The 25,456-nt window shown below is 37.6% G+C and overlaps 1 protein-coding gene across 2 annotated transcripts in view; it reads left to right on the forward strand.

The window, feature by feature from the left end:
- CDH12 (cadherin 12) overlaps positions 1-25,456 on the forward strand; it is a 996,732-nt gene that overhangs the window by 347,544 nt on the left and 623,732 nt on the right. The gene's annotated exons all lie outside the window — the stretch shown is intronic.

A 25,456-nucleotide genomic window follows, 5' to 3' on the forward strand; every position in this document is an offset into this window, starting at 1 on the left:
TCATGTCGAAGGCAAACTTAAGCTGATGCTCTGACACAGAAAACAAAGAGACACTGTCTCAAATTTTTTTGTCTTTGTTGATAGTAATTCGGCAGGGTCTAGCTCAGTTGTTTCTTGGGCAGGCAGTTGTAGGCTGCTTTTCCTTTGCTGATGACAGGAATCTGAACTCTGAGATTTAGACACTTAGAGTTAACCTTCTGGAGACAATAATTAAAACACTGCCTTGACACTCTGCTTGGTAATTGTAGCATCTATCCTTAGGATCTCGTCAAAACAAGCTTCAGAGTCTCAATTCTCAATCAGTGATCAGTTAAGATTAACCATTGATATCATAGCTCAGAAAGAAAAGGTTAAAGAGATAAGGCAAACATAATTAAACTAAAGTGTTTTATGGATCTTGCTGTGATATTTATTCAACTCTGAATTATTATTCAAATGAGAAACTAAACTGTTTCTTTTTGTTTTTAGCTTTCTTTGATGAGATAGATTTATCCAAAAAGTGTTATACTGTAATCTAGTTTTAGAAATTATCAGTTAATTTCAAGTATCAGATTTGAGTAATACAAATTTTAGATATAATTTTTCAATATTAAAAGCTTGAAATTAACCATTTGATATCAAATACTAATTCCTTTTGTAATCTATCTTATCTTTTAATTTGTTATCAATATGCAGGATTTCCATGGGGAAAAATGTTACCTTGTAAGATCTTACCTCATAAGATCTTCACATTTTTATAGAAAATTTAGATATTTTAAAATTTCTATTCTTGGATAATTTTGGTATAGGGATTTCATTCCAGATCTTATACTCAGATTGATAAGTAAGAAAGCTTCATACTTCAGAATTAATTCCTGTAATCAGCAACTTGTCCTTTTTACAAAACTATAATTTCAGCAACCTAAATATTATCTATGATACAAGTATGAGTAATAAAAAATCATACCACATCATACTAATTATTAATATAGAATTTTACATCTTTTCCTTTAAAGCTCAATGAAGCATTAAAATATCCAAAGATCAAAAAAAAAAAAAAAAAAGAAGAAGTACACTCTTCTCAAGTGTCCTTTGGTTCTCTCTGTGCTATATCCAAATTTAAAAGGAATATATAAGAATTTAAGCATCATTTTACATAGGAATAATTTAAACATAGTAACTTGAGAAAGGATAAACTCAAAGTAGTAAGAATGTTCACTTCTTTCAATGAGGAAATAATTCAAATGAATGTAGAAGACATTTATAGAGAATGGCTTGAAATTGCTCTCCTTTTAATATAAGGGTTTTCATAAACTTCAAGAAAATAGACCTGAAAGTAATCTCAATGGAATGAAATCCAAGAAAGAGGATGAAGTGATATCCAAGAACACTGACGGTATAGGTTTCAAGGCAAACAAACTTAGTGTTAAAGTATTTGTCTTTCATTAATTCGATTTTGAATAGAGTAATGTTCTGGGGCTTCTTCAATACATTCTTTTTCAAACAATCAAAGAAAGAGCAATCAATTTGCCTCCCCTCCAAATTTCACAAAATTTAGTGTTTGTCCTGTTATTTGTCACTTACATTCATGATTGCCTAGCAAGTAATTAGAGTAACTTATTATAAATCATCTGAAAATGAAAAACAAGATGAAAGAAATCATTCTTTTTTCGTACAGTCAGACAGCACCCTTTGATTATTTATAGACTACTTCTATGTTCCAATACGAAAAATGCTATGGTTGCAGAGAAGTTGGGGTAGGATTTCTTCTGTATGTTATGGTGGAAAGGGGAGGGAAAACACAGACTTTAAAGGTAAGTGACTACAAATCTATAAAGAGAAGGGAATACATGTATATAAGACATTAAGATATGTAATAATTCATGTGTGGTGAATTTTAAGTCTTTGGACAGTTAGGAAATGCAGTGAATATCAAGTATGAGGACAGTTGGTAGATAAATCTAGAAGAATGGGTTCAGGAGATGAGGACAGTTGGTAGATAAATCTAGAAGAGTGAGTTCAGGAGATGAAGAACCTTGAATGAAATTTAAAAACATATCTGTGCTGTGGGATTTATGTTTTAGAACATATGGAGCTTTGTTTATTGTTGCTATTTATTTTTGAATATGGAGAAATAACCTGGACAGGGTATGTATATGTGCATGTGTGCATATGTGTACGTGTTTAAGAAAATAATTGGTGGCAATATATTGGGGGATTATAGATATGTATATTATACATATACAAATATATGTATATTTACCCAGTCTTCAGGAAGTGCCAATCTATCTTATTTGTGTCTAGATCTTATAATTTCCTAGACAATTACTTGTATGTAATCACTATTCAAAAGGCATTTGTTTATTTAGAGATATATTTAGTTTAGGGTTTTAACTAAATCACATCCTTCAGAATTCTTTTAATACTTCATGAGGCCAAGGAAGCAAGGTGTGGTCATGAAAGGAAAGTTTTGAAAATGAATACAGAGACGACACAGGTGTAAACAATGATAAGGTCTGTCTTAAAGGAAAAAAAAAAAAAGTCTTTAGGGTATTAGTATGAATATCAGGTCCTGACACCAAGGGAACCATGCCTCTCAGAGTGATGAGGTGAAAAGGAAACTGATGGAAACACATAGGGAGCAACAGATCTGCTCAGCCAGGAGTGGATTTGAGCATTTCTGGTTTTAGTGCTCACAACATCCTGCTGAGTTGACAATAGGGTTCAAAAAAATGAATTGCAGAGCCATCTGTTTAAAAAAAGAAGTGGAGTTTGTAAGGCATTACTAGAAATCATTTTGTAAATTTTGTTAGTGAGGTTTTCCCCTGGTAGGTTATTGTTGGTGCTGCAATTAGCACATTTGAAAAAAAAAAAAATAAATGCTGGGATATTTCTAAGTTTAGGTAATTGTCAAAGACTAGTCATTTGAGACATGCCTGTTAGGATTTCACAGTGGACTTGTCATTGGGAATTATGAGTCATCAACTGCACAAAATAATAAGCAGAGAAAAGAAAGGAAAATACAGAGGGAGTTGACTACATCTTCTTAGACTCTCTTAGACTTCTTATTCAGAAGAAAGAATTGTTCCAAATACTCATGATCACTGCAAGTGTCTAAGATTATTAAAACAGGTTTATTCTAAGTGGTAACAGTAGAAGAAAAACAAAATCTGAAAGAGGTGCTTCGATTGTCCATGAAGTTTCCTTTAGGTAATGTTTTTTTTATTATTTCTTTGTCAATATTTCGTTCAAAGGACCACAGGCCACAAGATGCTCTTGCACACAGGAGACTGAAAGGTCACTTAACATGTGTCTTTATTGCATGGCACATATCTTAGTTAATTTTAAAGGCCACCTTCCTTCTGTGACCCTAAAGATGGTGTTTTTTAAATAAAGAAGAAAGATATAAATTATTTTTTTTTTCCCCTAGCCTTAAAGTAATCTTGCTTATATGTCATGCTGCTTTGATCTTATGTAACGGGTCATAATCCAGGTCATTGTGCGATCATTCAGGTCAGCTTAGCATTTCTTTAGGACAAAAGCAAGTAAAACTGGATGTGGTCTTTGTTCTAAAAAAAAAAAAAAAAAAAAAAAAAATCCTGCAGGAGAGAGGAAGAGAATGCTTGGTTCTGGTCTATGGGACAACAATCCATTATTTACTTTGCAGATGTCTGTGTAATTTAAGCAGCAGGCAGAACAACCACACAGTTGTAGCTGCTCTGGGGAAAGGATACCAAGAGGCTCATAAATCATGGTAAGGATTAAAAGCAATGAGCATTCGTCTTCGTAACCTCACAAAGGCAATATTGGAAAGCCAAGGATTAGAACATACAGAGCGTAGAATCTTTGTGCAGGGATAAAAGGTGTCAGAGGTTTGAAGGCTTCTCTCAATTACCACTGCCCTGTCATTTGCAAGTCAGCAGAACATAATTTTAAAGTCGATTTTAAAAAGCCTTCTTCCACGTCAAAATAAGTGGTAAGATCTATTTCGAGGGTGTATGAAAAGTGGAGTCGAATTATATAGAAATGCTAATCATTTTCTTAGATTGAAACGTTTCTTCTTGGACGGCAGATGGGAAGTAACCTTAAAATATCTAATCTGAGAAAACTTCATTATTTAGCTAACCATTTTTAAATAGCAGAATGTCGTGAGAAAATTCTAACTTCACAATAGTCAAATGAAGGAAATACAGACAGCTGGGTCTCTCCTATAACAGTTAGTAAACAAATGGCCTGTTACTAATTGTTTATATTTGAGAAATTATTCTAATCAAAGGTCTTCGGAGGCAGATGAGTGAGTGAATCATACACAGTGAGAAGTTTCATTTTTTTGTTTTTATTGAAGATAAACACGTTAATCAAATTTTAAAGCTTTTGAAAAAACAGCTTGTTAATTTTTTCAGCATTGTTTAAATCAGTTCATGATGCAGCTGAACTTGGTGATTTTATGAAAACACAAGGAAAGGTCACAGAGTGACAGAATCACTTATTCGAGGATAATTATGAGCTTATTAAGGAGACACAAGTAGATTCCAGTTTCTGATTCCCTGGTTTAATACCAAATATCCGTTGGCAATGATTTTTTTTTTTTTTTAATGTAGCTGATACTTAATTATCTGTTTTAGTTAAGGGGAGCTGTGGCGTGACTAATCCAGAGTGGCTGATAATTAAAAATATATATTTATGCTGGCATTGAAACATATTTTGTGTTATATATGAACATGATTTCATCTGATATTTTAGAAAGTCTCAACTGCCTTTCTTTGAAAACAACCAGAGTAAATGGCAGACATTTTAATTTGGGCTATTTCTGCACTGAGGACACCATATTCTACACCCCATGGCTGGGACAAATAACTTTCTTCCCACTATCGACATTAGTCCAATTTAGTTCAAATATCTCTTTAGCTACTATGTTTCCTTTCCCTGGAATGGTGATTCAGTACCGTATGCTCTGATACAAGCTTGTATAATGATTTTTGAGTCAAACAGCTTTGTTGTACTGTGTACCATTGCATTTGGTTCTTCGTTTATCTGTTTTGTAACAACACTGCACTGGGTATTTCATTAACAGTTCAAGAGAAGGAGACCGAACTTCGGGACTCAGTGAGTCTTCTCTGCCCCGTAAACTAAGACCGGTGCTAACTATATGACAGATCCTTACTGTATATTGATGCACTAAAAATAGACTAAATCACTTTCAACTTCATAATAGTATCTGCTATTTAACCACAAAATCGTGGGTCCTAAAATCTACTAAAAAAAAAAAAAAAGGCTACCAGAGAGCAAATATTTGCCCCTATGTCTACTTATCTGGATTATTTTCTTAAATTACTAAATGGGGAAAATAGATTAAGAGAAATTATATTATATGTTAAATGGATCTCCGTAACATTTTAAAATGCTGTTTTATGTTTCAAAGGCCTTTTTAAAATGGGGTGACATAAGACAAGAACTAAGTCACTTTAAAAATTAGTAACCACCTCAGTACTTACATTCTAGTAAAGAGAAGAAAAGAACCAGGTAATTAAGTTATATATATTTTTAATTTATGTTAAAATTACAGATAAATCTGTTTATAAACATCATAAATGCTATGCAGAAAATAAGCCAGGATGAGGAATAAGAAGTTTTTGTGTTGTAGAGGAAAGGAAACAGTATTTTGCCAATTTTAAACACATAGTTAGAGAAGGTCTTCCCAAAAAATAACAAATGAAAAGACTTGAAAAGCCTTGAACTCTTTCAGTTCAAGATCTTCCCAATAAAATAACATGAAAGAATCGAAAGACTTGAAGTTTCACAAAGCAAACCATGCAGGTACACACGTAGATGACGTACATATGTCAAAAATAGTTGTTCATCTTAAGACATTTCAATAAATTAATGATGAAGTAATTAGTAGAACAATGAAAGAACTAACTTCAGAAATACAAGAGAAACAAAGTTTAGGAAAAACAATCACTAAGGCTATATTGAAAATTATGAAAAAAAAAAAGCAAAACACAAAAACCGAGTATGAATCTTTAAAACTTTTGCAGTTGAAGTTAGTTGGCTTGAAATGGGAGCCCATGTGTTTCTGGCATCAAAGAAATATAGAAAAAAGAGAGTATTATACTCCCTCCAAATCCCATAATAAAACAAAAACAGAATCTATTTATTAAAAGCCACTTAAATTGGTTTATTATAGTCCAGACACTGTTCTAAGCATTTACAAATGGTATATAAAAATACTAACTTATATAATCCTTTTAACAACCCTCTAGAATGACATTATTCTTTGATTTACATTATACTATATTATAGATAAAGGAAATGAAGCTTGGAGAGGTTAAATAATTTGCCCAAGTTCCCACTACTAATAAATGACTACGCTGGATTCCAATCTAGACAATCTAGCAAAAAGTCTATGCTCGTAACTTCTATAATTTGGTGCCACATCTAAGACCTCTGTCTACCAGAACCTTAAGCTATCTAGGCAACCCAAGGGGGCCCAGTGGAGTAGACACTACTCTGTTAATCGTATGGTTAAATAATGCATTTCATTCTATTTTGAGGACATAAAAATTTGTTTTTTGACTCTGAGTTTACATGCTCTGGGAAAAGTGATGAAACGTAATGTAGATTTATTTTGACCTGTGTCACTTTGTTATAATCTTACTTTGGTACTATGATATGTATATGACAAATGTTTTTTTATGGCTTTTAAACTATGAACCACAAATATGTCCTTAATTATTTTAAAATAGCATAGAAATCCTTAATTGTTTTAAAATAGCATAGAAATCCCAAATAGACAAACTGCTATTATACCTAAATAATCTGCATGTCCCCCTTCATTTTAGCTGCATAGTTGGCTGTAATAGGATCTATAAGAGTGGCGCCCACTAAGGGTGTTCTTACAAAAAAGTGAGGAGACCACACCACTGAAAGTGTACCAAGGCTGTAGTAGGATCAGGAAAAGTCGCAGAAATCCTGACAGTGGTTTTGAGATAAGATAAAAAGCCATAAAGAAACTCAAAGTGGTAGTAAGAGTCCATGAAACTCAGTGTTACATGGGCTGCATATAAATACAAAGAATATGATTAAGACATGGTGGTGGAGGTTTTCTGACCACAGAAAATGAAACACTGCCAGACTTCTAGAACTGCCAAAAATGAATCCCAGCTTAATTACTTAGGTACTCTAAGGTCTCTATAAGAGACTATAGTTAAAGTCTAATAAGTATAATAAGTTTCTAATATAACCAGAGCATGACAACAGTGGAAATTAGTAAAATGTTTCTGATATCTTCCCACCCAAGCAACATAGGTAAATACTGAGATTTTTATAGGGTTAGAAGAACTCATGCCAGGTCTTTCTTGTAACAGTCAGATGCTTCCATCAGATTTATGACACATATAAATATAGCCTTTCCTATGTTCTTACCTTGCCCTGATTTTCCAAGAACTGTATCTTTGTGATATCCAAAGATGAGATAATCACCTTACTTTGAGCCTTCTCATTAGATAGTTCCATTAATAGGAGATACAGTAATTCAGTTTGAAAAGCCCTTGTACCTACATATAATTACCTACATTATCAGAAGTATATCTTCGAACTTCATCTACCTAACTTCTAACTTTTTTTTTTAAAGATTTTATTTATTTATTTGACAGACAGAGATCACAAGTAGGCAGAGAAGCAGGCAGAGAGAGAGAGAGGAGGAAGCAGGTTCCCTGTTGAGCAGAGAGCCCAATGTGGGGCTCGATCCCAGGACCCTGGGATCATGACCTGAGCCGAAGGCAGAGGCTTTAACCCACTGAGCCACCCAGGCGCCCCCTAACTTCTAACTTTTAACCATGGTCATTTATTAATATTATTTATCATTATTATAGTATATATTATTTAAGAATAGTTTTAGCCAGTGCCCCCAAATGATAAGAAAGCATGTTTCTAAGAATTCTTTTCATAACTGCATACAGTACAATATCCCTGATTATATTTGCAAGAATACTTAAATATATAATGACGATATTGTGTCTGCTTTCAGAACTGATAGGACATCTCTTGTGATCAGCCTTTCCCTCAGTTTAAAATGTCATGAGGTCCAACAATCTAAGTAGTGTGTGAAGATACATATCAGTCTCTCTGGGGTATTGTTCATTCAGTCTTTCTCATCCCTCCCTGTGCTTCCCTATAAGATAAAGAGGTTCATGGGATCTTGGTGGAATTGAGAGCAAGAGGGGTTCTTGGAGCAGTGATGATCCTGGGTTGTGGGAGACCTGACATTTGCTGAGTTATGTTCAGTCCAGTTGCTTTCATGAATAGACTTGGTACCTATGGTTGATATTCTTGGCTGATAAACATGTCATCTCTTCTTCTCAGTTCATCCAGATCTTTCCTTTGTTAACCATGCCAGTTCGACCTCACGACTCTTTTTCCCTTCGTGTGTTTCGCTCTAATCATTCAATGACTTTTCATACATTCTTCATAGCCAGACTTTACTGCCATGTGGAAACTACTGCTTAAACTGTGGACAGACACAAGGTCCTTGAAAATAATAAATTGTTTGCACATAACACATATAGTCTCATAACCCTGTTAATTGAATTAATATTGCAAAAATACATCTTCCTTTTCTAGCTTAATAATTCTCCCCCACACATGAACAGCCTATTACCACAGCCAGTGTTAGAAGATTTTCAATGAACATTTGTAGGGAATGCTTATATCAAGAATGGTAGGCTCCTTTAAACATTTTGCTGCATATGATGAAACAGATGGAGAAATTCATTTCTTTAAGCATGATATTTATTCCATCTTCCTATGTTATTTGAAATCTATTCTTCCCCTTACCCCTAGGGGATGCCTGTCATCTAAACACATGTTTGAAACTAGATAGAAAGCATATGTCCTGTGTATCCCATGGGGCTGACAAAAGGGGAGAAATATAGGATAACTGCATCTTCAATTGTACAAAAGGGAGTTTCCTTTTTGCAACTGATATTCCTTGCATAGTGTGTGATGCTGTGTTGTAGCCTTCTGGTAGTTTAATTATCATTGCATTTCATTTCATAACTAGATGGGTGTTCTTAAAGCTAAGGAATATTGAAACTTGGCATAAATGTCTCTGGGGTGTAATTATATCTAAAATCGAATTCTTCAGCCTTCTCGCAGAGGGCTCCTTGTGTTACAGAGCAGCAATAGGTAACTCTAGTGATAAATTTATCCTGACCTTATACATCTTGCAAAGCTCTTCATGGTCCCATTTTTGTTTTGCAGCTTTATTTAGAGCCCCTCTTCCCCTGTGCTCTGTGCTAACACATACACACTACAAAACATCCAGTATCTCAGCTACAGCCGTACTTTCTTACAAAGCTCTAACATGCTCACGCTCTGCCCAGATCTTCCCTCCCCCGCTGCCCACCTGCATGCGCCTTCCGTCCCTGAACATCTCGCTGCTCATAATTCGGCTGTCACTCTGTTCTTGGTGTCTCTCTTGTCTCCAGAATCTGTGGCAGGTTCATTACTTTGGCCATCCCATCGCATTGGGTTATAGACTGTTTATTTGTCTGTATCTGATATGAAATTGCAGGTTTCATGGTCCCCTGGCCTCATCTCAAGCCCTGTCTCCATGGCTCCCAATGATCTATTCTCAATCTAGTATGTTCCTATGACACTGGCTTTCTTCCAGTTCCTCGGTCTTCCCCCACCCAGCTCAGGGGAAGAAAGAAACATCTTTAAAGAAACACCTTTATCTTCTTCCATCAATAATGACCTTGCAAAATTTTACCCATCTTTCAGATCACCTAGTGGTCTCTCTCTGCCTCTCTGCCTACTTGTGATCTTTGTCAAGTAAATAAATAAAATCTTTAAAAAAAAAATCTGAATTAGAGGAGGTGAGCATAAATCATGAGCAACAATTACGTTGCATTTGATGTTCAGCTTATAATGTGGGTTTAGAAGAATGATTATCAGTGACTAGAAGAATTAGGCTTGTTTCAAAAGTATATTAAATACACCATAATACTTTAAAAGGGGTTCAAAATTCAATCATTTAAAATTAGTCACTGCATCATTGCAAAGCAATGAGATTATGGAAGGTAGGAGTAAGTACCAGTCACGCCATATTCAGAACTGTGTTATCAAGGGATACATTATTATGCTGCTTCATTCTAGGAGACTAGTATAAATCTGGGGTTCGTTAAGAGATAACGGAAATCTCTATGTTAGGCAGAAAGTTGATTTTTATAAAGAAGTACATGTTTGAGAATATGTCAGGTAGGGTAGGAGAGGAGTACTGTCTGGACTTCACGGGATGAGACTCGGAACAGCATCAGAGCAATGGCCAGCCACAGGATTTTCTCCCTTGGGACAGGAAGGAGCGTAGGGGGAAAAGAGACTGACAGTTCTGAGATAATTCCATTTTAACCAAAATCCCATGTGTCAAAATCCCCACAGCACAGCTAGCTGCAAGAGCACATGACCTTCACTACAGCCTAGGTATAGGTATCAGCAAGCTCCAGCCAGAAGGGATGGCGTAGAACCACACCCTCCTGCCTCATCTATGCCGGTAAACTGGGTGATTCAACATCATCATCCCCTCTTTTCCTGCTTAACTTTGTTCACAGCTGAGTCTTAGAATGCATCTCATTGGCAGAAAATAAATCACGTGAAGTCCTAGCTTGACAAAATGTGGAAAGCAAATTTTACTTTGTAGCATCCGCCAGACTCAATGCAGTCTAAGCTAACTAGAAGGAAGTGGCTTAAGAGTTGCTCAGTGAACCAGTATGCTTTAAAGACTTTAATGCTTAGCGTTAAAAGGTATTTTTCAAATATTAATCCAAACCATTCAAAATTGCAATTTTTATAGAACAAAAATGAGCGAAGATTGGCAGTTCTTTTATTATTCAAATGATATGAGATAAATGTTATAGCAAGAAACAATGGTTATTGATAATAGGCCATTGGACAGTGGTAAAATGTTATTTGTAAGTTTAAAATATATACTCTGAGCATATATAAGCTATTGCTCATAAAGAAAGAGTAAGTAGACTAAAATGTTATTAATGTAACTAAAATGTTATAAATAGACTAAAATGTTATAGTGTTTTGATTGCCTTCTTTTCACCTCGGCAGAGGGGAATTCTGCCCAGGTTACTGCCATTGCTGAACACATGACACCTGACCTGGGGAAGATGCTACGGACCAGAGTTTATTAGGCACTTGTACTCAGCATGGGGGAGAAGGACACTGTGCCATATGGGGCCACACTGGGGATGCACTTGAGAAGAGTAAACAAGCAAGGGCTGTGGGAGGCCGGCTTGGTAATAACAAAAGGATTAGAAGCTCTCCTCTTACTGCAGGAGGATGTGATTGACTTCTGTGAATAATGCTGTGGGCTATTGGGAAGTGACATTTGCTCCCCAGGGATAATCGGGCACAGTGCCTGGTTCTCCTGATTAGGACAGTTGTTTGGCTAGAAGACCTTGTTCATGGGCACACAATAGGGAAGGGAACTTGCCATTAAGACATTCAAGGCCCTCCTGGTTATGGCACACACAATACCACAACTTCATTTTAGGACTTTTACCACAAAATGGTGGTGTGTTTGCACATTACATAACATGAATATAATGTTTTTTTTAACTTAGGAGTAAATGTAATTGACCAAGTATGTTTCAGGTTTCTTGTAGGAAATCTTTCATACTACTCCAAGTTTTAAATTTAAATTAACATAAAATGAAATTATGAAGTCAGTTCCTGTCTCACTAGCCACATTTCACATGTTCAATTAGCCACATGCATGTGGTTAGTGACTGTTGTATACACAACCATTGAAACAAAGAAATAGACACTCAGATAATTACATTTCTAGCCTAGGGGATACAGAGATTACAACTTGGTTCTAAACTTGCTTAAATTGTGAAATATTTTCATTTCTTATTTTGGCTCATATGGCTAGTTGGGCTAGCGATGGAGAAAGAGATACCTCTCTACAGGAGAATACATTGGAGGGAACACATATATACTTGGAGACCAAATTAAAATTATCCAGAAATAATTTACACGAAGTGAAAAATTGAATCTTCTTTACCTAATTTAGAAATTCTATTTTAGTTTCAGTAATAATGGCATCTTTAAAATAATGTGTGTTCCTTAAGCTTTAAACCTATTCTCAGTGCCAAGCATAGTGCCTAAGCAAATACTCATGAGTACATGACTGAAATTTATCATATGCGTCCATGCATTGATTCATTCATTCAACAGTTTTCAACAAGGCAGTCTAAGCACCAATTTGGTTATCTTGAGAGTTTCATGATATGTTTCTGCTCCCCTAGAGTTTATATTGTGATTCAGAATGACAAAAAAAGATCAACAAATGAATTGTGAATTTATAAGAAATGATTAGAGATTAATAGAGTAGTAAGTCAAGCAAGTTGAAATAACAGTGTCTGGGAGTTCATGTCTAATTGGTGATCAGAGAAACTGTCTCTGAGATGGACTCATTTAAGCCAAGTTTTCAGTGACCGGGAGGAGCTTGTGATGTGATCCTATGTAGGGAGAGTTTATGAGGCAGAAGCGAGAGCTGGTGGAAGGGAACCAGGGGGAACAAGTTTGGCATACGGGGAGGACGGAAGAGAGCCCGGGATTGCTGGGATGGGTGAACAATGTATGCGAACAAGGGGATGAAGTCTAAGAGATTGCCAGGAGCAAATATTGCAGATCTTGTTGGGAAGGTAAGGAGCTTGGGCCTTTCCTATATGATCGGTGGTTGTAAGACTGAATTACGAAGGGAATAGCATGATGACGAAACACAAAATTATTAACTTCTGAGGAAAGCAGAGGAGTTTATTTATAGTACAGGGGTTGGGGACTGATGAGGTACAGCTGCACCCTAACAGACTGTAAGCCAAGGGTGGGTGATGGTCCAGCAAGATCGAAGAAATGTCCGAGACGCAGCAATCCAGTCTCACGTCTGTTGGGAGGACATACATACGGGGAGTCCAGGAGCAGCAGATGCGACAAGGCATCATGAACATGCAGCAAGCTTTCACAGCCTAGCAACTCAGCCTGGCAACTATCTGCAGCCTCTCCCTCCTTGCACGGCCAGTGTTCCAAAGAGATCAAGGCCTGCCATCGGAACTCTCTCTGTTACAAAGAAGACACTTTGGGTTTGCCACCCATGGAGCCCCTGACCTTGAATGCTGAATCACGTGTTCTTCTACACATTCTGCTTGATGCTTGATGGGAATATAGAGGGAGGATGGGATCTCCATATTCTCAAGATAGTAATTAGCAGGAACATTCTGGGTGTGCTTGTGCAAGCCAGCTTCCAGTATGTACCAAATACTCCACCCCAGCATACCTGGGCTGGCCCATATACTCGTCACGTGCCCCTCTTCCACAGTGTCCCTGGGCCCAGGTACGCCGAGGTGCATTGCATCCAAATCCCACAGCAACAGTACAAGCCGCAGCACCAAATAATACAGCACAGATCGCGAAAACACTGTAAAAATGCATTTCTCCGGGGAAAGCCTGTATTCACCACTAGGGGGAATTTCACAACATAACCAACAGTTGGTCTTACTCTGTATAGAAGCTGCCTTCGGGACCCATTCAGCAAGAAGGTTTCCTGTGGAGAATCTAAGGTCAAAAATTAAGATGTTTAATAGGCACCAGAAAAGGCAAGTCACAGTTGTCTAATAGAATTCAGGTGGAGGCATTATTCTGGGCTGACACCACGCCAGCAGTGGCTTCTCTCTAGGTTTGTAGCTCCAAATCGTTTGCCCTCTTCTCAGTTATGAGGTGGGGCAAACCTGAAAAGGACAGCAGAGGTATAACAATGCTCCCATAAAGCGATCGTGATAGTGTCCTTTTTAACTGACTCGCCTGGGGTTATGCACCTTCCTTATCTTCGGTAGAGTGGGGTCGAGAAATGGACTGATGGTTTAGTCCTGTCTTATCCCTGTTCCTGATGGACTGAAAACCCAAACCATCATGGACTTGTCTGCCAATTCCAGGGTCATTTAATTGTATGTTCCCCTATAGGCAGATCTTGTGGCAAGGGCAAAAAAATGTTACCTTGTGTCCCTACCTGTGGCAAAGAACATCCTTCTTGTCTGCTGCCTCCTTGTATTGTAAGGGTGGTGGCAGGTCCTTGAGTAATTAGACAGTGAGTAGACAGGCACTGGACCAATTGGAATGTACATGCTCATTTAATATCGATAAAGCTCTTGACAGGTGGCATGTCTAAAAGGCCAGTGAATAGGTTTCTTCTCAAAGATTTGTTTTAACAATCCACTTGTGAGTTCTATCAATCCACACACAGTGGGACTATATAGTAGGTGGAAATGCTGATGATGTCTAGAGCTTGGGTCTTCTTCTGCATTTCACATCCTAAACAGTGGGAGTCTCCGTTGCTGTCAGTATCAGTAGGTAGCCCATATACGGCACACACCTGTTCCTGGCCTTCTTCACAGCACAATTCCTGGGGTAAGCTTGCCGGAGTTCTGAATAAGCTTCAGCACATGTCAAAGCATAACATCAGCCTTCAGAGAGGAGCAATGTATCCATTATGTAAAAATAGCTAAGAAACCGTAAAATGTAATCAAGCTAATGTAATTGATCTGCCATCTCTGAACAGGGTGCTACCTCCTTACTATCTGTCTAGCATCTCTTGGCAAAGGTCATGGTCATTCCTGGGCACAGGTTGGGCACTGTTGGCAGACAACTCCAATGTCTTTCTAATGTAGCAGTAAGCACCAGTTTTTAGCAATCGCCCACTAGGCCATTGCACTCAATGTCCCGTCTTCGTGTGTAGCCAGGTGGCAGGGGCTTCTGCTGGCGTATCTTCCAGGAGGTAGACATAGGCCAACTCATCAGCCTGTTGATTCATGAGCAGGGTGTATGCCTTGGGTGCATCTGTATGATAGACAATGGTGTTTGTACCTGGTATGTGTTAGAGTATGTCCTTCCACATGTTGTTGCCTTAGAGCAGATGCCCTGCTAGTGTCCAGTCCTGTGCTCCCCATTAGAGAAGCCATGCGGTCAGTCCTCTGTAGGCTGCCAGCTGTCTGTGCAGAGAACAATGAAGTCAGGCCCCTGGAGCAATACCAGCCATGCTTCTCGCAGTGTGACCCACTGAGTAACGTGTCCAGGGCCAGAGGCTATCCAGATAGTGTCAGTGCAGGGCTGGATGGCAATGGCTGTCCAGGTGCAGGGCTTGCCCCTTGCTGACCCATTAGTGTCCCAGGCATGCTCAGGAATTGGTCTGTCTCCTTCCTGCTCAAAGGATGGCAGCTGTGGTATCTCTGCTGCCTCCGGGAATGGCTGTCTTTTAGAGGTCACATAGATTACCGGGCCAAGAACGGAATGCAACTCCACACTGGGGGGGCTCTTTGTCAAGAGGGATGCTGTTGCAAGTGGGCATGCCCTTTGGCTGCAGTTTAGGTTCGGGCACTGTGTGATTTGGGTTTTTGGAACATAGAAGCCTAACAGTACTTGTTTGTGCCCTTGCTTTTACCACCGGCTCCATCCAGACCTTTCTGGAAAGCTGGCTACGTCCAATTGGCATGGCTGTCCCTGAACCAGAACACCCAGGGCTCGGGTCTATTTAATGGCCACCTCAGCCTGGTCAAACGTTTCACTTTCCTTTGAGAACCAGTCCCATTGGGCTTCGTGTGTGTGTGTGTGTGTGTGTGTGTGTGTGTGTGTGTGTGTTACCAGTCTGGGAAGGGGCCAAAGCCATACAATCAGGCAAGAGATAAATAGACACCCATACCCTAAGAGACCTAGGAAAGTTGGCAGCTGCTTTGAGGTGTGAAGACGTGGGTGTGCCTGTATTTTATCAGTAACTGCTGCAGGGACAACTTCTGTCTTACTGGAGCAGATAACACCCAAGTACTTGACTGATAAGCCAGCACCCTGAATTTTCTGTGGGTTCATTGTCCATCCTCTCCCTCACGGTCCTCCAGCAAAACCAGCAGGGGGTCTTGTCACACAGGCAAGTCTTCACCTTTAACAATACATCATGAGTGTCACGTGCCCATCTCACTGATGTGGGGAGGGAGAAGGAGGATTGGTCTCAGGCCATCATCCCTTGATGTATTGTGGGGCCATGGAGGTAGCCTTGGGGGTGGCTTGAAGGGCTTATCACTGTCCCTCCTACATGAAGGCAAATAGATTGTAGTTATCAGAAACCTGTACTTGTCAAAGCTTTTTCCATCCATGAAGTACTTCTGCAGGAACACATTTTTGCCAAAGCGTCAGGGTTAAACAATGACTCTGTAAATAACAAAGACTTAAAAATGGCCACAGTTAAAGATCTGATGAGAGTTTTTTATAAACCTGGAAAGGACAAAACATAGAAACTGTGTAATTCTCCTACTTCCCCACATAGAGAGTTGCTTTCTTTATCCTTTGTAGTGGTCTTAATTGTAAATTTTAAATGGCCTCCCCCGCCATGCCCCTGACCCACTTTATTTTTCTCCAGTCTCTATGGACAATGTTTTGGCTCTCTCCTGGAGTGTTTTCATCTTAAAACCATGATCAGATTTATAACTTCAAGGGACAGAGAAAGGAGGCAAGTTTTATTCTAGAAAGAGGTTTAGGCGTAATTACTATTTAAAAATCTCCTTTGTATTAAGGGTCAGAAAACATGGGACATTTGTCTGTTTTCTCATCAATTCCTAATCAGGCTTTGTTGCAAGGGCCCAGATCTTAATGTGGGGCAGCTTGTGCCCTCCTAGCTTTGCAAAACAACACACCAAGGTCTCTCATTTATTATCCTGTTTGCCCATCTTCCACCAGTCCTGAGACCATCAGCTTAGGGGCCACTTCCTGCCCTTTTTAAATCTTGGCTTGTCTTTTAACTTCCAGATGTAAGCCTCAGCTCCAGCCGGCCATTGGTGGTCAGATGGACTGCCCGTAGTGGAGGCCAGCCTTCTGTGGCTACCATAGGCTTCCCTTCCTTTCCATAGAACACATTCCTCCCACAAGTACATTAGACTGGTTAGCATTTTGAGGGTGTTACCATACTCATGATGGAGCATTCTACAAATACCAGACATGTGGGCCACCTCCCTCCCCCACAGAGGGCAATGGCTAACTTCGGAATTCCCCCACAGATTTTGTTTTTCCATTTTCCAACATCCCAGGTTTTCCTCTGGCCTCTGGACTGGCTTACCCATTGGGTAGCTACACCACCTCCTACCCCTGACTATAAGCCAGTGGTGGATGAGATCAAAGAAATGACCCAGAGACAGCAATCGAGACACACGTCTGTTGGGGGAACTTACGTACAAGGAGTCCAGGAGCAGCAGACTGAACAAAGTATCTGCTCCTGGGATCTCCATGTGGCAAGCTTTTTATAGCTTAGCAACTTAGCCTAGCAGCTATCTGCAGCCTCCTACTCCTTGCATGGCTAGGGTTCCGAAGAAACCAAAGCCTACCACAGAACACTCTTTGTTACAAAGGAGACACTCTCGGTTGGCTATTCTGAGCCTCTGACCTTGAATGCTGAACATGTTCTTCTACATATTCTGCTTAATGGGAACATAGCAGGGGGGGTGGGATCTCTACATTCTCAAGATAATGATTACACAGGGACATTCAGGATGTGCCTGTACAAGCTAGTTACACTGCGCTTATCCTGAAAGAGTTAGGCATTGAGAAAAACATAAAGAAGGAGCAATATTTTGACAAATAAATTTAAGACAGGATTGCATAGTGGTAGAAGAATGAAAAAGTGAAGGAATTTCAGGAAATGAAAAATTATTTGGAAGAGGTGGATTTCACACTTAGAGTGTTATATTTGCCTAGAAAGAATGCTAGAAGGTAAATCGGAGACTTCTGATGACCTTCACTGATGTATCTTTTTTGAGCACTTGTTTTGCTTCTTCTTTTTTGCAAACCCCACACATTGAATTCTAGACTGTGAAAATACTCTTCATGGCGCGTCCATTACTCCTTCTGTGAGAATACCTCTTGGTCAGAGCTTTCAATAATCAGAAATGCCCTCTGTTATAGGCTGAATTGTGTCCCTCTCCAATTTCATGTGCTGAAGTCCTAACTCCTATTACAGCAGAGTGTGACTGAGGATAATGTCCTTAAAGAGGTAATTAAATTAACAAGGTCATTAAAGAGGGCCCTAATCCAATAGACTTGTGCCCTTATAAGAGGAACTCTGGGCATATACAGGAACAGAGATGATGTAAAAATGCAGGGACAAGACAGTCATGTACCGGCCAGGGGGAAAGGTCTGGATCAGATCCTTCCGTCACAACCCTCAGAAGGAACAAGCCATGCAGACACCTTGATCTGAGACTTAGGTCTCCAGAACTGGGAAACAATGAGTTTCCATTGATTAAGGCACCCTGTGTGTGATACTTTGCTATATAGCAGCCCTAATATACCATCCCCGATGGATGAACTTTTCTAAGTCAGGACAAGGTAATCCATTCAAAGGGAGGCCAAGCAGTTTCATATGCAAAGGCAAGAAGGCAGGAGTGACTAGCACTGAGCTCCCACACACCCTACCCACAAGGTTAGTCCTCCAGGAGTTTACTGCTTCTCTATAAAACCTGTAAGGTTCCATAATCAAAGGTACCAGTATTGTGTCCTTATGTTTTCACTATAAAAGAAATCTCTTTATTTATAAATGATACATGTTAGTAGCAGTTAGCAGTTGTGCAAGGTTTAAAATGTTTGTATTTAGTAGGAAAAAAGCTGGCAAGCTATGCTGATCCCCATGTGTTTTAACAATTGCTGATTAAGGAAATTCCAAAGTTGAGAAATCTGCAGAGGCCCATATTTTTCTCCTTTTCTTCTATGGATTTTCTGTCTTTGTGGAATCTCCCCTTATGAACGGTAGATATTTATTTCTTATTTCTTGATTTTCCTCTTCCCTGACCTACATCCTCGTATGAGATGTCTGGTTATGTAGGAATTTCTTGGTTTGATTAAAGTACAGTGCAGTAAGGAGAAAGCAGTACTCTCTGGGATCTAGACAAAATGGATTGCTTTGAATCTGGGGCAGTGCAATTGGGATTATCAAGGAAGGAGTGTAAAGCGATGATATGAGAGAATAAATACTAACTTTATATAATATTCATCTTCTCTTCATTACAGCCAAGTTTGACTTGAAATTAGTAGTGTAAGTTTTTCTTGTGAATGATGAACATAACCCTGTCTATTCTCTATGGTTGAAAATATTTTTTCCATGCAATTGAAAAGAAAAAGCAAAAGCAATATATTCACCACGATTGTTCCAGCTATTAATATTGTAACAATTACATTCAGTGATAATATAATTTAAAAATCATAATTTTTGTATCTCCACGGGCAAACTCAAGGAACATCAAAGAACTGTATGAAATTAGGATATGACATACATTTAAATTAGTAACAGTGATTCACTCTACACAAGGCATGGTGAAGTAGTCTAATAAAGTTAGGACTTTTTAAAGTTACATTTGCAAATATAAATTTGCAGTTTATGCATCTGATGTTTTAAATAAAATATTGTCCAATTAAAATTTAAAATCCTTACAATTATTTTTGTGACCGTAGCTTTAATATCTAAATTGTAACAAAATTATGCCAATAGTAGAAAGGTCATTTTAATTTTAATGTCATTGTATAACAAAATAAAAAGTTGTTATCAAATAACCTTTGTTTTTACGATTTTATAGAAAAGGCTGCTGTTTTAGGGATAACTGCAATCTATTTTAATCAGGTCTGGTAAGACATGCAGAAGTGAATGGAAATGAGAGTCATAAAGGAAGAAATTTCTTTTTTTTTTTTTTTTTTTTTTGAAGACACAAAACTTAATTTAATAGAAATTTTGTTTGTAGTTCTTACATTCTCAGTGTGAGCCAAGCTGGAACCCACTGCCCCACCTAGAAGTGGCCCAGTCCTGGGAGCAGGGAAGGAAGAAATTTCTAGTCATCGTTCCCTAGAAACAGAAGGCAGGACCACACAGAAAGCCCTGTGATTGGTCAGGACATAGAGGGAGCAAGGGAGAAATGGGGGGAAAGAGAACACATGAAAGGTTTTAAGGTTTCCATAAGAAGGATGGGCAAGACAGAATAAGCAGGTTTAGGATTGGCTAGTTTGCATAATTTCAGTGGGCTTTGAGATGTAGGGGCTTTCCTTAATTGTCTAGTACCTGTCCTCTGGTGGCTAATGGCCCAGCCAGTAAGAGTCCAATAAAGCAGGTTGTTATTGGTGGGCTTTGGTTGGCTTGCATATAAAAGGTACACTCCTTATGAGTTGTTTGCTCTTTTTAGATATTTTCTGAGCTAACTCTGATGGGCAGTACCTTCAGGGTCAACAAGGATCTACAAACAGAACATAGAAAATAAAAAACATAGTTTATACAACTGCATTCACTTGATTTTCTTTACAAAAATAGTGATTTTTAAATCTGTATTTTTTATATAGTCACCATATAGACAAAGTAAAATAATTGAAATAATCGTAAGGTAAACTGGCACCAAGGAACTAAATTCTTATTTTGTGCCATATTAGACATAAAAGACCTTCCATTTATGATTTAAATGACTAAGTCACTTTTGCTGAATAATTTAAAATAATGAAGGAAAAGCAGACAAAGAATATTGTCAGATTTTGTTTGAAGACTTACTTAGCTGTCAGTTCCAGTACTTTTCTGTATCAGGTTTGTCAAACCAAGTTAAATCAGAACACTATATTCCTATGTTGTTTCTTTGTTATAAAATACTTTTCTCCAAGTTACATCATTCCCAATTCTAGAATATATTACATGATTTTTGTTTCTGCCATTTATTCTTTACTGTGATAAAGAATGTTTTCACAGTAAATGTTGTATCGATGTTGTATCGGAATTGGTTATCGAAACCAATCGACATTTATATTACCAGATGTGTCTTTTATATGAAATAAATGATAGATTTATGTAACCAGTCAAATATATAATTTTGTGAAAAACAAAACTTTAGTATCCAGGACTTCATGCCAATTTTAGATGCTGTTCTCAGATGTTCACATACTGATGTTGCTGTGAGGTGTTTGCTTATCTGTGTGTGGACAACAATGCAGATGCATATGTTTGGTTTTGCTAGCCTGAGGGAAGCAGTTCTTACCTTCTTCAATGTTGTACTTGGCTTTTAGTCATTAACCAAAGAAGAGTAAACGTTTCTTTATAGACTTAGTTTCATCTCTGATATCTATCACTGACATTTCTGCAAATCCTAGATTCAGTATTTGGCACAGCTTTTTTATTTTTTTTCTTTTTTCTTTTTTTCACTTTCAACTGTTTATTTAATGTAGTTCCTTCTATTTTTTGCTTTATGTGTACTCAATATTCAGCTTCTTCCAGTATAGTATATATACTATATATACTATATACTATATACTATATACTATATACTATATATATAGTATATATATATAGTATAGGAAGCAGTATAGGAAGCAGAATTATAATAAATATAATAATCCCCTTTAATTCTGGACACTTTTGCTTTTTTCTTCTATCATTCAATGCCAGACTGTGTGACTTAAATTTTATTTCTACTCTTCACTTTATTATCCAACATATACTCTGTTTCAACAGTCAATAATATAAAAAATATTCTTGTTTGGTTGCTTGATCAAAAATCTGTGCATTTTTCTTAACATACATTTCCTTTTAAATAGTCTCGTTCTTAGTTTGTCCATAGACACGTCACTATCGGACACCAAGGTTAGGTCAGAAAATCCTCACAAATACTTGATCTCTCCAAACATTAAGGTCTGGATGTAGAAATTTGAAGTATTAGCCTCCTCACTGTACAACCCATGATTACATATAATTTCCCATAGTCAGTGTATCCAGTATAAAGGGTTTTCAAATCTGCATCAAAAGGTTACAAACTTTCAGCTATAGGATGAAAAAAGTCTGAAGATCTACTATAAAACATGGTGACTATAACTGATAACAGTGCATGGTATAATTTAAATCTGCTAAGAAAGAAGAACTTCAATGTTCTCTTCCTCTCCCCACCCACCAAAAGAAAGGTAAATATATGAGATGACAGATATTTTAATTAACTAGATAAGGAGAATCCATCCACAATGCATAACTATATCAAATCATTACAGGGTACATGTTAAGTATCTTACAATTTTCCAAAAAAGATTTTATTTGAGGGGTGCCTGGGTGCCTCAGTGGATTAAGCCTCTGACTGGCTAGGGTCATGATCCCAGGGTCCTGGGATCAAGCCCCACATTGGGCTCTCTGCTCAGCAGGGAGCCTGCTTCCTCCTCTCTCTCTGCCTGCCTCTGCCTACTTGTGATGTCACTTTCTCTGTCAAATAAATAAATAAATTATAAAAAAAAAAAAAAAAGGAATGTGTTCCTTCAAAAAAGATTTTATTTGAGAAGGAGAGAGAAAGAGAGAGCGAGAGAGAGAGTGAGCAGGGGGGAGGGGCAGAAGGACAAGTAGACTTCCTGTTGAGCAGGGAGCCCCATGTGGGGCTCAATCCCAGGACCTGAGCTTGAGTCACACACTTAACCCATTAAGCCACCCAGGCACCCCTATCTTACAATTATATATGTCAATTATAGGTCACCAAGGCTAATTTTTTAAAGTCTTTATAGGAATTAAAACAAAAAAAGTTTTTGGTCAAAATTTCACTTCTCATCCTTTTGCCTCCTCAGTAAATTCTGATCTTATTTCTACTTGTCTTGATGTACATTATGACAAGATAAGGTTTTTTTATTTGTTTTGTTTTGTTTTTGTTTTTGTTTTGGGGGGCTTGGTCTAAACTCTAAATCTAGAAAGCAAATAAAGTGATAATATTGGTCAGTGTGTGAGGATTTTTATGTATAAGGCCACCATGTCCTAAAGGACCTAGTATGGGGAGGAAAGGAGACATAAAATTATTTTTCAGAGGAGAAAGAAGAGTTGACATGAAACAGCCAGAAGAGGAAGATCATGGGAAGAGCCAAAAGGCAGGTTTGGCTGGGGTCCCCAATAGAAGAGGTCTAATGAGGTGTGGCGAGGAGAAACTGAGGGCAGGCATGGGCAGCAGCTGTGTAAAGCTAGTTGTGGAGGCCATTCTACCTCCTGCATTGGTACAACGGTCTTACAGGTTACTCTGTAAGTTTCCCAACTGGGTGCTCGAGAGCTGCCAATATTCAACAAGAAATGCTTGAAACTTACTGTCACTCTTATGCTGAATCTCCTTGTTACCCTGATATTCTCTTAGCAAAGTCCTTAACAAAAATATTACACATGCATGAATAAATTAAAAAAATCGAAAGGTGGATATCACCTCCATTATTTTGCTATGATTGATCTCTTCTAACAAAGGTGTTTTCTTATATTGCCTGAAAAATTATAAAATGATTTCTTACATGCTGCAGATGTTTTCTGAGTCCATCAGAATATATAAATTGAGCCAAAATCTTACTTAGAGCTCTATTTTTAACTTAGGAGTAAGGACACCAGGAAAGAAAATGAAGATAAAACTACAAAGACGTACTCTGAATTTAATTTAATCAAAATAATTTGTTGAAAAAATCTAAAGGATGTAATTCAATGATGTAATAAAAATAAAACATAAGAATAGAGGAAGGAAGAAAGAATTTTTTAAAAAGGGTTACAGAGTGTATAAAAACATTCTGTAAATAATAAATATTCTGTAAATAACTTGGTAAAAATAATAAATCTTTGCAGCTAAGCAGTATGCATGTTGAGTAGATCGATGTATCAACTAAGAGAAGTACATTGATCTTTCTTTGCAAATAGTAAACTTTTTTTCATACTATATATTTTTCTAAAATAGGTAAATTTTTATTTCCCCTAATATTCTTAAGATATTTTAAACTATGTCCAAAGCCTCTTAAAGATTACAGTATCATTGTGTAAATTAAAAAAATGGCAAAACATACAGCATGAATTTTAATAAACATGTTCGTAAATTATAAACAATTAGTAGAACTTGTATTAATTTTTGTGAAGTTCACATATAGCAGTAGTAGCATGGATGACCATATGTTTTCATTTTCTCATCTTCTGTGCTTATGTTGTTTTTTGCATTTTGGTTGCCCTTGCAGTCTCTTGATGATTTAGTATATGTTTACATATTATTTTAAAACAGATGCACCTTTACTCTCTAAAAGCCTTTACCAACTTGAAGAGCTATACATGTTTTTGTTGTCTAGTCCAAGTTTACAGTGATCACTTATTCTTCCAGTTTCACTGTGTATTGTCTACATTATTCATTAGACAATTCTCTCTAGGCTTTCAAATCCTTTACGTGTCTCAAACAGATTGACCATGATACAATGAAAGCAGTAGTGTTGGCAGATAGATATCAGATCTAAATCCAGCCAGAGCTGGGTTAATACCCCAGTTTACTTACCCACAAAGTTATCTTTCAAATAAATCTCATGTGGTACATCTGTTATTAAGACCTGCCTGTGGAATCTCTCCCTTTTAAGAAGTCAATTGTTGATACAATGTCAGGAATTAAATGTTACTTTAATATAAATATATTTTAGATAAATGAAAAATCACTAGAAGAAAAAAGAAGATAATAGATAACACTCATAGCCCAATATCCAAAGATAATATAGAATATTTTGATTTGTAGTTTTATTTTTCATGTGTTCCATCTGATTTTTAAGCTCAGCAATGTCATACTCCATCAACTAGATAAGTCATAAATAATAAATAAATAACTGCTTATTGTTAAACAAAATCTGTTTCTGTTCTTAGAGTTCCTAGCCCTATATAAGCCCTATTGTCTTCTGCTGTCACTCACTTATTCTTACTTTCTATACCCAAGACTTGCCCAGTCTTGAACAGGCCAACCTCAGTTCTGTGTTAGGGTGCCATATTTGCCATATTGACATTTCCTCTGTAGGTAACTTCCAGCAGATGTTCACCAAGCTTGTTCCCTTATTGTATTTAGATCTCTGACCAGAGGTCTCATTATTTCAGAGGTCTTTCATCACCATGCAGTTTTATAGTAGCAAACCCATCAACTATCTATTCCCTTTTATTACATTGCTCATTTGCTTTGCCTAATCTTTATGAGAGCACAAACCAGATCCACTGCTGTATTGCTATTACCTAAAATAGCTGCTGGCACAGAGTTGTTCAATCAATAGTTACTGAAGGGGCTTCTGGGTGACTCAGTTGGTTAAACAACTGCCTTCAGCTCAGGTCAGGTTCCTAGTGTCCTGGGATCAAGCCCAATGTTGGGCTCCCTTTTCAGCAGGAAGTCTGCTTCTCCCTTTCCCTCTGCTCCTCCCCACCCCCACTTGTTCTCTCTCTCTCAAATAAATAAGTAAAATTTTTAATAAATGAATAGTTACTGAAGAATAAATGAATATGTTTGTACATATTTTTTGTTTTCTTAATTTGCGTAGACTTTGTTTCCTTAACTAAATTTTAATAAAGTTGTCTTATGCATCTTACATAGTGTCTTACACTCTTTATGCCTCTCCTCCCATACATGGAAGA

This window comes from Mustela erminea, chromosome 3 (assembly GCF_009829155.1).
Source record: "Mustela erminea isolate mMusErm1 chromosome 3, mMusErm1.Pri, whole genome shotgun sequence".
NCBI classification, from domain to species: Eukaryota; Metazoa; Chordata; class Mammalia; order Carnivora; family Mustelidae; genus Mustela; species Mustela erminea.